Source organism: Nyctereutes procyonoides, unplaced genomic scaffold, assembly GCF_905146905.1.
Source record: "Nyctereutes procyonoides isolate TBG_1078 unplaced genomic scaffold, NYPRO_anot_genome, whole genome shotgun sequence".
NCBI classification, from domain to species: domain Eukaryota; kingdom Metazoa; phylum Chordata; class Mammalia; order Carnivora; family Canidae; genus Nyctereutes; species Nyctereutes procyonoides.
Genome location: NW_026575142.1, coordinates 67228136 through 67241142, shown reverse-complemented (window position 1 = coordinate 67241142; position 13007 = coordinate 67228136). Strand labels below are relative to the sequence as shown.

Sequence of the window (13007 nt, the reverse complement as noted above, 5' to 3'; positions counted from 1 at the left end):
CAAGATAGTAAAGGGGATGTTGCCACAATAAAAAGGGTGTGTTGCTCTGATAGAGCTGAGAGCTACTTGAATGATGGGAAGCTGTACTGACAGAGAAAAATATATTCCCAATGTATATGAATTCCATAACAAAAACAATGTTTTATGGGAAAGTGGTGTCAATGTCACCACTGATGGAAGAAGTGCTTTGTCTGGAATAAAATATGGATTCTGGGATAAAGATACAGAAATAGCTTCAAAAATAAGTTTATTCACTGCCTCATTCAGAGGCAAGAAGCTCTTGCAGCAAAGGAAGTGAAGCCAGGAGTGTACAAATTGCTACAAGATGTCACTGATAGAGATAATATTATAAAAGCCAGATCTTTAAACTATTGTAAACTATTCACTGTTCTTGGTAGAGATGATAAGTGATGTTGAAAGCATTTTGTATCATGGACAAGGTGTCCAATTTTATCATGGCTGAGCACCTTTCAGGATTGTCCAATTTAAAGAAATGACATGCTCTTATTTTTAAAAACACTAGTGTTCCACATTCTGTGTTTGCTATGACAACAAGTGCCTAGCTATCCTTATCCTACAGCAGAATTTAAAAATATGCTGTACCTTCAAAATAAAAGTACTGCTTTAATAATAAGTGGGAGTTTCTGCTTTTGAAGGAAAAATTGGACTGTGGTATGAGCATAATAACAGACCTTTGCGAGTGCTTCCTTCCTGATTGACTTGAGAAAAACGTGTCACCTATGAAAATGCTCATATTTGCACACTTTAAACACTTGGAGGTAGACATTAATAATTCATTTTAGAAATCTTCCCCCAAATGACTACCAAATGGGTTTTGGATCTCCTTGCTAAATACAAATTTTAAAACTATAAAAACTAACCTCTGATGAGTTGACAAAAAAAATATTGCTCCTTAAGATACTGAATGAATTGGTGAGAGTAGGAAAAGGCTTTTAAAGTATTCTTCGACTATAGAGTCTATTAAATTCTGCTTTAATTCAGATTCCCCTGATGCCTTATCTGTGATTCTAAACCTCAAAAAGACTCTGAAAACCAAGTTTTTGCTCATAACTCACTTGACAACCAAACCTGACCTGCATTGATTTAAGGCTATTAACAGTCTTTGTAACACCTTTTTCTGCAGAAATATAAGGTGTACCAGTATGGAGTGCTATTCCAGGCCTTGCTGGAGGTACAATATAATATATGCCATAAGAATTTTCCAAAATTTATAAAATTCTGAATATCCTAGTTTTTTCTGGTCCTCAGGGTTTTGGAGTTTATGGGCCTATGCAGATTCCCAGCAGTGAACAGGAGATAAGTAAAGAATTGGAAAGTATTTTTGATGTTACGCAGGGGTCTTTTTCACTGTTTTTTTTTTTTTTTAAAGATTTATTTAACAGAGAGAGAGAGGGAGAGAACGTGCACAAGCAGGGGAAAGGCAGAAGGAGAGGGAGAGGAAGATTCCCTGCTGAGCAGGGAGCCCAATGTGGGGCTCGATCTCAGGAACCTGGGATCACGATCTGAGCCTGAAGCAGATGTTTAACCGCCTGAGCAACCCAGGCACCCCTCATTGTGTTTTTAGGTTAAGGATCTATAATTCTGAAATTGGTTTCCTGATTTTTTTGGTTGTTAAAAGGGTAGGACAGTTTCATTTTTTTACAGATTTTTTTTAAAGATTTTTTTATTTATGAGAGAGAGAGAGAGAGAGAGAGGCAGAGAAACAGGCAGAGGGAGAAGCAGGCTCCATGCAGGGAGCCCGACATGGGACTCGATCCTGGGTCTCCAGGATCATACTCTGGTCTGAAGGCAGGCGCTAAACCACTAGCCACCCGGGCTGCCCCGGGGAGTTCCATTTTTGAGCAAAGACTCTGAAATCCAAAGTTAGCATGTCAGCCAAAGAAATTGTCCTAATGAAGAAACCACTGGTTGGTTGGTTGCTTGGTTGGTTCATTCATTCATTCATTCATTCATTCCACTTTGTCCTTACAGGGAAGTTCTGACTTCTGGGAACACTCTGAGCTCTACTGAAGCTGCGAGCTAAGTGTGTTTTGAGAGCTACTTTGGCTCTATCTGGGGTGTGAGTGTGGGGGTATCCTGACTGGCCTTACAAACTACCTGAGGGCACGAGTTCAAAAGTGCACATTTGATTCAACAGATTGTACAAGTGTGAGAACCTATACCAGCAACAATTTAGTGTTAGAGTCCATAGGATTACATTTCTACTAGAAAATGAAAAATGATGCAAGGAGATGAAAATGTTTTCCAAACCTCTTAGCTATTAGCAAATGTTTGCCAAGAAAACACTTCCATAATTCTCTGGAGGTCCTAAAAGATTAGAAGGCACATGGGCAGGGTTCCAAGTAGCTTTCACCCTGGGAAGTTCTGCCTTCTTTCTTACTATCATTTCTTACTATCATTAAAGAAACCTTTTATAACAAGTCCTTCCATTTCTAGTCTAAGCGAAAACATTTGCGAGTATAACAAACATAACTTTCTAAATCTAAACCGATCTCGGAAAGTATAAAACCAAACACATGTTTGCTGAAATATTTTTCTTGAAAAATGCAAAGAACGCTAATTATAAGAGAGTAGAAGGGAGTCTGAAGCTAGATGATGTTGAACCTGAAGGCGTCATCTCTGATTTCAACCAGCACTGCAGTAGGAACTAAAATGCTGAATGGGTTGAATGTTTATTTAGTGGAAAGCTCAAAAACTTGATGGGAAAGAAATCTGTAATTTTGAAATAGGAATTTGCGTGGTATAGGAGCTGGTCTCAAGGCAGTGGAATGGAGTTTTACAGAGCAACACTGCAAGAGCTCAAACTTAGATTTCGCAAAGAGAACGTTTGCCTAGCTAAAAAAAAAAAAAAAAAAAAAAAAAAAAGCAATATTAATGCAACTAATTGCCCCCCCACCAAAGCCTTCACTAATTCATCTCCCCAGGATCTCTTTATCTTTATCTTTATCAGGGAATAATAACTGATACCCCTGCCAAATAAGGCTCATCATCATATTTGGTTTTCCTGAATACTGGTTTCTCTCCTATCTGTACCAAGGTACAGAACCTGAGCACTTCCAACACCTGCAGGACTCTCACTCGCGGCTGCCCTGGCTTGGAAGGCCGCTTCTTCAAGCTTCAGGGTCTACCCTCCCCCCCATGCAGTCTGTTCTCCATATAGTCAGCGTGGTCCTTCTGAAACAAAAGTCAGATGAATGTCATTCTCTGGTCCATCAATTAACATTAAATTCAAACTTCTTCCTTTCAGGAACTTGCTCCCGGTGGCCCCTCTGATTCCAGTCTCCGGTGTTTTCTCCTAGCTCACACCACTCGATTCACCTTTGCCTCCTTGCCCTTCCTTGAAAACACCAAACACTCTCCCACCTCATGGCCTTTGTCCCTCCTAGTCCCTTAGCCTAGCCGATCCTTCCTCAGGCAACTGCAAGGCTTGCTCCTTTTGTTCTGCTGAATGTTATCTTATCAGAGAAGTCTTCCCAGTCAATCTCCCCCTACCCCCGCATGGAAGCTTTTTCATTTACCGTGGTTTATAGTTCTTTATTGCACCCCTGGTCTCCTATAGATGTCAGGTCTGTCTTGCTACAGAACTGCAGGGGCTTCTGTTCTGTTGGTGCAGGATCCTCAGCTCCTATAACAGTACCTGTAAAACAGTGGGTTTTCAGGATGGATAAATACTCATATTTGATGTTAAGTCTAAAAGTAAAAAACATAAGAGTATGTTTGGATAAACTCACTTGAAAGAAAAAGTCTGTTTTTCTTTATTATGGATTTCTAGAGCCACTACTTTCTTGGGATCATCTTTTACTGTGCAATTTATGGATCTTTTTGGAAACTGAGTACAGTTGCTTTTCTAGTTACTTTAACACAGTTGTAGCCATCTGTTGACCAACATTCATCATATTCTAAACACATATTCATGTTTTAAGTTATTGTTTTCTCATTTAATATTCATGCTACTTTATGTGTTTGTACAGATCCGTGAAAATGAGCACAGTGTTATTTATTTTTTTATTTAAGATTTTTTTTTTTATTATTCATTCATGAGAGGCACAGAGAGAGAGGCAGAGACACAGGCAGAGGGAGAAGCAGGCTCCATGCAGGGAGCCCGACGTGGGACTCGATCCTGGGTCTCCAGGATCACGCCCTGGGCCGAAGGCAGATGCTCAACTGCTGAGCCACCCAGGCGCCCCCATGAGCACAGTTTTAAACAGCAAGTGAACACTGAAAGTATAGAGATATTGTAAACAAGTTATTACATTTACTTAATGACTGTCGGATAAGGAAACCCTTCGAAGGAACTCACTATGGGCAACCGAGAAGATTCATCTCCGGTGTTTCAGTTGGGGCTGGAGCTGTCAAATATGGTCCCCTTTTTAAAGAGTCACGTGCTAGGCAGTCCACAAGCTGAACATTGTTGGGAGAAATTATAAGATATGAATGGTCCACAGAAAGTTAAAATGAAGATAGAGAGACACAGAGCTTTTACATGCCTTGGCAATATGCACTGTGTTCCTCATTCTCTCTGAGATTTTTGGTCCTAGCCATGGTCATGCATTTTCAGAAATTGTTAAGTCTTGATAACCACACTGTTCTCATCTTTCCGTCACTGTTATGATGGCTGAACTGATTTATGTCAGCAGGTGATCAAGGATAAAGTATCTTCCTCCGTACTTTGTGTTTTCAGAGTAGCTATGTGCTCTGGTTAATTAGCATTAGGAATTTAACATTTATAAGTGAATAAATGAAGTGAATGGTTGCTAATCAGGGGACTGACAGGTGGACGGAGAGACAGAAATCACAGGCAGTGAGGATTACTGGAGGCAAACCAGGGATGCAGACTCTTGCTATCTGAGGGAGAGCCCCAGGGGCTCGCAGACTGGAGGCAAGGCTGGGAACAGCAAATACTGAGGAAGTGCAGAAAGTTAAAAACAAAACAAAACAAAAAAAATCAGGAAGTAGGAAACTGTCTCTCACTGGTCACTCTGGTCAGTCAGGGCAGAGCTGCTGCTGGGGCTGTTTCTGCCTCTGCTCAGTGGGTCCCGCCCCAAATATCATCTGCTCCCTGGTTCCTTGAGATTCCGTCCACCTGGCCTTTGAGGTCAAAGGAGCTGGGGTGGGAATACAGAGGAAGGGTCTGCACTTTGCCTTGGAGACTGCTGCCCCAAATTGCGTTCTTGCTGAGATACACACACTTGCGGAAGGGCTCTCTATAAGAAAATGGAACTTTCGGGGCAAGCCCGTTAAGCATCTGACTTTTCGTTTTAGGTCAGGTCATGATCTCAGTGTCATGAGCTGGGCGTGGAGTCTGCTTCAGATTCTCTCTGCCCCACCTCCCTCCCTCTCTAAAGAAAAGAAAAAAAAAAGAAAATGGAACTATCATAAAAGATGATAGATGCTGGGCATCCTAAAATGACCTAGATGATGTGGACAGCAGTGCACAAATCCTGGCATGCTTGTAAACTGCCCAAAGGTCTGGAAACATCCTCAAAGCCATCAGTAGACAAACAGATTAAAAAACGGTTGGCATATTTCTCAACCATTAAAAAATCATATTTAAAAAATTAGTGACGGTAAAAAATATAAATATCAGTGAGACAGGATTCTAAATTGTAGAGCATGCTGTCAATTTTGTAATAAACATTTGTTTATGTATAAGGCAAACAAAAAAGGAATATACCGTACTGTTAACGATGAGTAGGTTGGGGGGTTATAAGTAATTCTATTTTATTCTATTCTATTTTATTATTTTATTTTATTTTATTATAAGTAATTTTAATAAAAAATATTGTTTCTGTTTCCTCCCAAACTTTGTATTTTTGTAAAATATGAAGGTAGAAATCATAAACATGGGTATATATTACTCTTACCCTGAGAAGAAAAGATGAAAATTAGAGAGGACTTAGAATATCATTTGCCTGATAAAAATGTCACATGCGTATCCAGATGGATATATGATAGGATTTCATCGTCAGTTTTTTCTCGACATGTCTGAAGACAGGCAAGATTCGGGAAAACACCAGCAACAACCAACGAATCCCCTCAGGAAAATAGAAATAATCACATCCAGAATCATACTGTTTCTAAAATTTGTCTCCGGCACTCCATAGCGGGCTGTTACTATGATTCCTCTAGCAAGAGGAAGCAGAAATTCAATTACTGCGAGGGGACTTCAACAATTTTATTTTTAATCATAGTCACTAGAAAGACCTGTTGTCTCAGGTTAGTGCCAAATGTTTTAACGATGACACTTAGGCATTTGGGATGCCGTCCTGGAGGCTGCTGCTTCTCTATCAAGAGCATCACAGTTTCTAAAGACACGCTTGTAAGAGCGCAGTTAGTTGCGTGCGGAACACTTACCAAATCATCTGTGACTAATAAAACTTGAGAAAGAAGAGGAGGAAAGGCTCTTCAGCCTTTTAGCAACAAGCTGGTCTTACCCTTGCCAAACTCTTCTTAGGCAATGCTGCGCGCGGAGGGCCATGTGCTTAATTGTAAAAACCTGTCAGTATCCCAGGATTTTTTTTTTTTTTAAAGACATCAATCATTTCTGTCAACAAGGAAGCAGGGACGGCTGTGACTCTCCTATCATTAGGAAAAGATGCGCTCAAGAGAAAAAAATGTAGTCTTGGGAGGGATGAGCAACTATAGGTTACAGGAAAAAAAAAAAAAAAGAGTTCCAGACTGCGATTTCAGTCCCCCACCCCTCCCCCACCCCTCCCCCTCCCCCTCCCCTGGGCTGGAATATTCTATTTTTCGTTTCTTGGAGTTCCACGTTTGCAGGAAGACGTTATGCAACTCAGCCCGCCTCCGCTGGGCGGTGTCCACTGGGTGCTTCCAAGGGGCGTCGTCGCGGGCACGTGGGCACACGCGGAGGGGCGGCGGCCCTGGGCCTGGGCCCGCAGCTGCCTGCAGCCGAGCCGGGACCCGAGGCCTCCCGTCGGGCCGAGGCAACAGGTTCCCTTTCTCTGGCCCCAAGGGCACGGAGCTTGCTGCCTTTGAAGCGCTGCAGGGGCCCGATGCCAATTTTCCGGGCTTTACCCCCGACCCCTCCTCTTCTGCTAAGATCTCGAGTGTTCGAGACCTGGCAGTGCGGTCGTCTCCGAGGTGGGGCTGCAGGCTGCTCGCCCCTCGCCCCGGCCTCGTGGCCTCACCCCAGGGGACAGTAGCACCAGGCGAGCAAGTGGGACGGGGGCTCGCAGGGACGTGGGGGGCGGCTCCCACCTCTCGGCTGTGTCGCCTCAAGTTACACCTGTTGGCCCGCGGTTCCCTACCTGCAAAGTGGGCGGCTCCGCGGGGACGTGGGGGCGTGGGGTCCCCGCGAGCAGTAAGCGTAGGGCCCGCCGGGGAGCCTGCGTGCGCGCGGCTGGGTCGCGACACCCGGGCCTGCCCCGAGGGACGGGGGGGGGGGGGGGAGGGAGGAGCGAGGCCCGGCCGCTGCCCCGCGGGCCCCCCCCCCCCCCGCCCTGCGCCCCGGCCGGCACCGCCTCGCCCCGCCCCACCCCTGCCGGGCCAAGGCGGCCGCGAGTTCCGGCGGGAGCGCAGCGCGGGCCCCTCCTGCCTCCCCTCGGCCAGCGGTGCCAGGGGCCCGGCCCGGAGCCGCCGCCGCGCGCAGGTGCCCCGCCCGCCCGCCCGCCTGCCCCGCAGGTAGGACCTGCTTCCCGCCGCCCGCCCGCCCTCCGTCCCTCCGTCCCTCCGTCCCTCCGTCCCTCCGTCCCTCCGTCCGTCCCGCCCCGGGCAGCCGGCGGCTCCCCGCCCCCCTTGGCCTCGGCCACCGCGGCCCCGAGGGACCAGCCTCCCTGCGGCCCCGGTGCGCGCCCTCGGGCCAGTCCTGGCGCCGCAGCCGCACTTGGAGCGCGCTTCCTCCCGGGCGGCCGCTGCGGGGGCTGGGGGAGGGGCGGGGCGCGGGGGGCTGGGGGCTCCTGGGGGCGGGGCGCTGGGGGGACTCGGGGGGGCGGGGCGCTGGGGGACTCGGGGGGGCGGGCTCGGGGGGGTGCTGGGGGCTCCTGGGGGGCGGGGCGCTGGGGGGACTCGGGGGGGCGGGGCGGGGGGTCCTGGAGGGCTCCTGGGGGGGCGGGGCGCTGGGGGGACTCGGGGGGGCGGGCTGGGGGGGGCTGCTGGGGGCTCCTGGAGGGCGGGGCGCTGGGGGGACTCGGGGGGGCGGGCTCAGGGGGGTGCTGGGGGCTCCTGGAGGGCGGGGCGCTGGGGGGACTCGGGGGGGCGGGCTCAGGGGGGGTGCTGGGGGCTCCTGGACGGCGGGGCGCTGGGGGGACTCGGGGGGCGGGGTGGCGGCGAGGCTGCTGCGGCTCTCGGGGTCTCCGGAGGAGGGTGGCGGGGGCGAGGTCGGGGCGCCCGGTGCCACCGCCCGGGGAGCGGGGAGGGAGGGGACGCGGGGTGTGGGGCCCGTTGCGGGGTAGAGGGCGGGTGTGCGTGTCCCCGCCGCGCGGTGCCGGATCCGGGGCCCTTGCCGCCGCCCTGCGCGGTCCCGGTCGCCGGAGCGAGCCGGTGCCCTGGTCCGGGGCCCCCCTGCACCCCCCCCGCCGCGGCCTCCCGAGGGCCCCGGGGACCAGGTACCCCGAGAGCGCGATGCAGCGAGAGGCCGTTGCCGCCGGGTAGGGACAGCCTAGGGGTGAAGGGAATCCGCAGCTGGAGCCGCTCACCCCCAGGTTCACACCTGCCCCTTTGGATAAAGGCCTCTTTCCATACTAGACGTTTTGTAAGCTACGCACACAATCTGTGTGCAGCCTTTAAATGGTGCTTGGGGACCTTTCAGCCGAACGTGCGAGCTCCGAGTCTGGCTCCCCAGGAGCCAGGGCCGCTCGCCTCCCTATAAAATGCACGAGGAGTCCAGGCCTGGAGGAGGATGCGCCTTTACCGCCTTTACCGCGTGCGTCCCCATTAACCACGGTGACAAGGGCTGTGGAGGGCCCATGGAGGTTTGTTGATTCACTTCAAACTAGGTGGTGGGAGGCTCTGCTTCCTGGAGGTTGTCCGATTCCCCAGTGTGCGTTTCTTAATTAAAATATATCATGAAATTCGTTTACCTTCAAGCCCTACAGAGGTTAAGCTCTTTAATTTTTTTAAAAAAATTTTATTTTATTTTATTTATTTATGATAGGCACACAGTGAGAGAGAGAGAGAGAGGCAGAGACACAGGCAGAGGGAGAAGCAGGCTCCATGCTGGGGACCCCGACGTGGGATTCGATCCCGGGACTCCAGGATCACGCCCTGGGCCAAAGGCAGGCGCTAAACCGCTGCGCCACCCAGGGATCCCAAGCTCTTTAATTTTTATTGCGGCAAATACGTAACAGAAAATTTGCCATCTTGACCGCCTGTAAGCGCACAGCTCAGTCGCCCGAAGCACTTTTTCATGGTTAGGTTCTCATCACCACTGTCCATCCGCAGAAGACATGTCATCTGCCTTGTAGGGTTTTCAAAACATCCTGATGCCGGTGACTGTGCTGCAGGTTTTGGTTTTCTCATGAAAACTACAATGCGTAGAATAGCTCCTTCCCACAGCTTTACGGAAATGCGCTTTTAAGGAGGAAAGGTGAGAAGCCACAGCCAGTTGGTGTTTAGTACATCTTAGCTCCCTCAGGAGACATCTGCCGAGTTCCTATTAAAGGATAAGCTGGTGAGCTGCTGAAATCTGTATATTAGGGTATTTTGAAGTTTACCTACCAAGAGGGAGGAATCCAGGAGGCAGTTACTGTTACTGATAGTTTCCGTCCCTAATATCTCGCAGAGAACTTCTGTCTCCCTGAGCCCTGCGGTGGCTTGTATCTGGGGGATGCTTGAGCTCAGGTCGTGGCACCCTTTTAGTAACCGGAAGCGGTTTTGGCCAAGCTGGCTGCTGGGTGTGGCAATTTCTTCTGCCCTCCAGGTGTTCACTAAACATTGGTGCTGGAGGACCCAGCACATGAGCTATGGCTCTTTAAACGCCCAGTTGGTCTGAGTCATTGTGTTCGGGAGACAGCTGTCGCTGTGCCAGGCCTGGTTTTATGGCTACAATCCCCTAAGTGTTAGCACCACACAATAAAATGTATTCTCCAGCTGGGGTGTGGATAAATTGTTGTTGCAGAGTGAAAATGAGAAACTTGTAACCTAAATTTCCCATAAGCCTGTGACTTTTCTGATTAGGAAAGGAATTGTACAAATCCTATCTTTTGCTGCAGTGGGAACGCATTCCAGCGTGTTGGGCTCCCTAAATCCACAGTGCAGTGTAAAATCTGGATCCCAGATGTTTAGTGCTGGGCTATTCAACAATAGCGTGTGTTATGTAAGTGTTTCATAGTGTCACAGTGTTTTTCTCTTTCTGTTGTGAAATTTTCTTAATTCTTGAATTTATTAAACAGACATTGCAGGGACAGAATAAAATGGTTGGTTGATTTAGCCCACATTTATATAGCGCTTACTATGTGCCGGGCACTATTCTATGCATTTTGCAAGCATGGACGCATTTAACCCTCAAAATATCCCTGTGAAGTAGGTAATAGTATCATCTCCGTTTTGTAGGTGAGGTGATTGAAGGACAGAGAGACCATACAGGTAGCATATGGTACAGCCGGGGCCCCATCTCCGGCAGCCTGTACCCAGAATCTGGGCACAGCCATCTCACCGCTACAATATAATCTGAGATTCCATCCTCCTCTAACAATAAAACTTTTTTTCAGGTTGTGATATTCCTAGCTTGTCTTTGTCCTTCAGGAGAAATTATTTGACATAACTACAATCAGAGAATCAGTTCAACTCCCTTTTTCTTTCTTTCTTTCCTTTCTTTCTTTTTTTAACTCCCTTATTTTCCAGAAGAGGAAATAAAGGTGGAGTTTGGTTATATCCAGAGCTGGGAGCCTTGGGCAGAGTCCTGGAAACCTATTGGGCTAAGCCTTACCTCCTGATTGAGGAGGTTGGGATAGGGATCCTGGGAAGATCTGGAGAGGCCAGGGTGTGTTGTGTTTTTTTGGGGGGGAGGGGGCAGTATTTGCCAACCTAGGGGGAAATGCTTCACTATTTTAATAATCATTTTGACCATCCTGGAGCTAATGTGCTAAATTAAGTCCTGGGTGATGTCAGGGGTGCCCAGAGCAGAGGCTGTGGCCAACTGGGGTCCCTGGGAAGGCTTGCTGCTTAGGGCCCCAGATTCCTTTCCCAGTTGTTGGTGATGCTGGTGGCCCCGCACTCCCCTCTGCACGAAGGGAGTAGTTTATTCTGTGCTCAATTGTTTTTTGAGCCTTTTGGACCTCGAGTTGGGAACCTTTTCGAAAGCCTCTGACGCACAAAAGAAAATCAGCCAAGAGCAACATGGAAATAAAAATAACTTGGTTTGCTCGGGCCTTTTGTTGAGAGAGAGAAAAAGACACACATCTAGGGCATAAACTGACAGACTTTATATGAAGATCAAGAAAATCAAAGTTCACTGGTCAACACTGATTTTTCTCAAAGTCGGCTCTTACAGATGGTACACTCGGATGCGGGACTGTAAGGAATCCACCTGGGAAAGGAAGAGTGTTGGGCAGGGAGGGAGAAACAAATGCCGAGAGAGGAGGAAGTGGAAGAGGGCAAAGAGAGGGAGAAGACTGTGCTCGAAGCTTCCAGTTCTATACACAAGGCTGCGTTTCAGTGTGTTACCTCTTAGGGCCCCGGGATGCCAAAGGGAGTTGCAAATTCTCCTTCCTTCGGTTTATCATGAAGTGGCTTTAATGTTGCTTAGAACCATTGCTGACCAACAAAGGATGGGGACAGCGAGATACCAGGGGTCTTGAGGCCTTGCTTGGGATCCTCATACCAATCGATTCTATTTTTGTTTATACCACTTTCATATGCCTGGGTCTTATATAGAGCATGATATTGGAAATCGCTAGGTTTGCAGATGTTTCCTTTATCATCTTCCCGGTGGGAGGGAGAGGTCGTTGGGGCCGTAGGCTGTGTTTTTGCCATTTTTGTGTCTCCATTGTCCATTATGGTGAACAGTAGCTGTGAGCTGCCTGAAAGGATGAAGGAAGATGATGTGGTTCATTTTATTCAAAATAGCTGTTTCCAGAAAAGAAGGTTTTTAGGGCTGATGTTTTAGTTATTTGTTCTACTGTGCCATTGAACTACTCTTATAAGTACATTTGTAGATGTGGAGTGAACAGTCTTGTGGGATTTATCATCTGTACTCATGTTTTTGGCCTTTTCTCTGCAATGTTCTCAACCCAAGTTTTGATGAAAGAGTCCTTTGAAATGAGATTGGAGAGGTAGCAATAGATTGGGAGGGGGGGTTCCATGGTTGGGGGCAAGAGAACGGTTCCAGATGTATGGGGGTGAGGTGGTATGAATATGCAGAGCTCAAAGTGGAACATTTGACCAAAAAGGGCTAAGAGTAGGACAAATAACTAACAAATTGGAGATGAGATTTGACATGGTTTTAAAAAAAAAACTCTCACCATTGTTCCCACTTTGGAATAAAAATGTATGAGCTCAGGTAAGGGTATAGGATTTGGAGATGAAGTCTATTTGTGATACTAACATGATTGTGATGTCAAAAAGAACCACCACCACCACCACCACAAAACAGAACAGGAGCGGAGGAACTCCAGCCTGAATCCTGTCACCCGAAGGAAAACCCCACCTACTGGGATATGTAGATGGTAAATACTTCAAAACTAGAAACGTGGAGCCAAGACTCTAACCCCAACCCTTATCTGGCCTCAATCCCAACAACCAAGTTGGGTGATGGGGCAGCGACAAAGCAAAGCTGGTCTGTGAGGCCTGTAAGGCCCGGTTGGGCTCCACATAGTCCTCACCGGGAGAAATGACCACGGGCCTCGGCCTTAGAGCTTGGATTCAGATCCAGAGGATTCTGCACCAAGTAACTTCAAGATTCTCTATGCCTTAGTTTCTCCATCTGTAAAACAGGGATAAAAGTAGCACCTGTCTCACAGGACCATTGTGAGGACCGCAGGAAGCAATGCCCAGAAAGTGTTTGGCCTAGAGCTTGGAACACAGAAACG

The 13007-nt window shown here is 48.1% G+C and overlaps 1 protein-coding gene across 2 annotated transcripts in view; it reads left to right on the top strand.

The window, feature by feature from the left end:
• The first annotated feature begins 7553 nt into the window (after positions 1-7553).
• Positions 7554-13007, top strand: part of PLD1 (phospholipase D1) — a 203867-nt gene continuing 198413 nt past the window's right edge. For both annotated transcript variants that reach the window (XM_055307789.1, XM_055307788.1), the window contains exon 1: positions 7554-7662. The gene's annotated coding sequence lies outside the window, so the exon portion shown is untranslated. The remainder of the gene's footprint in view (positions 7663-13007) is intronic.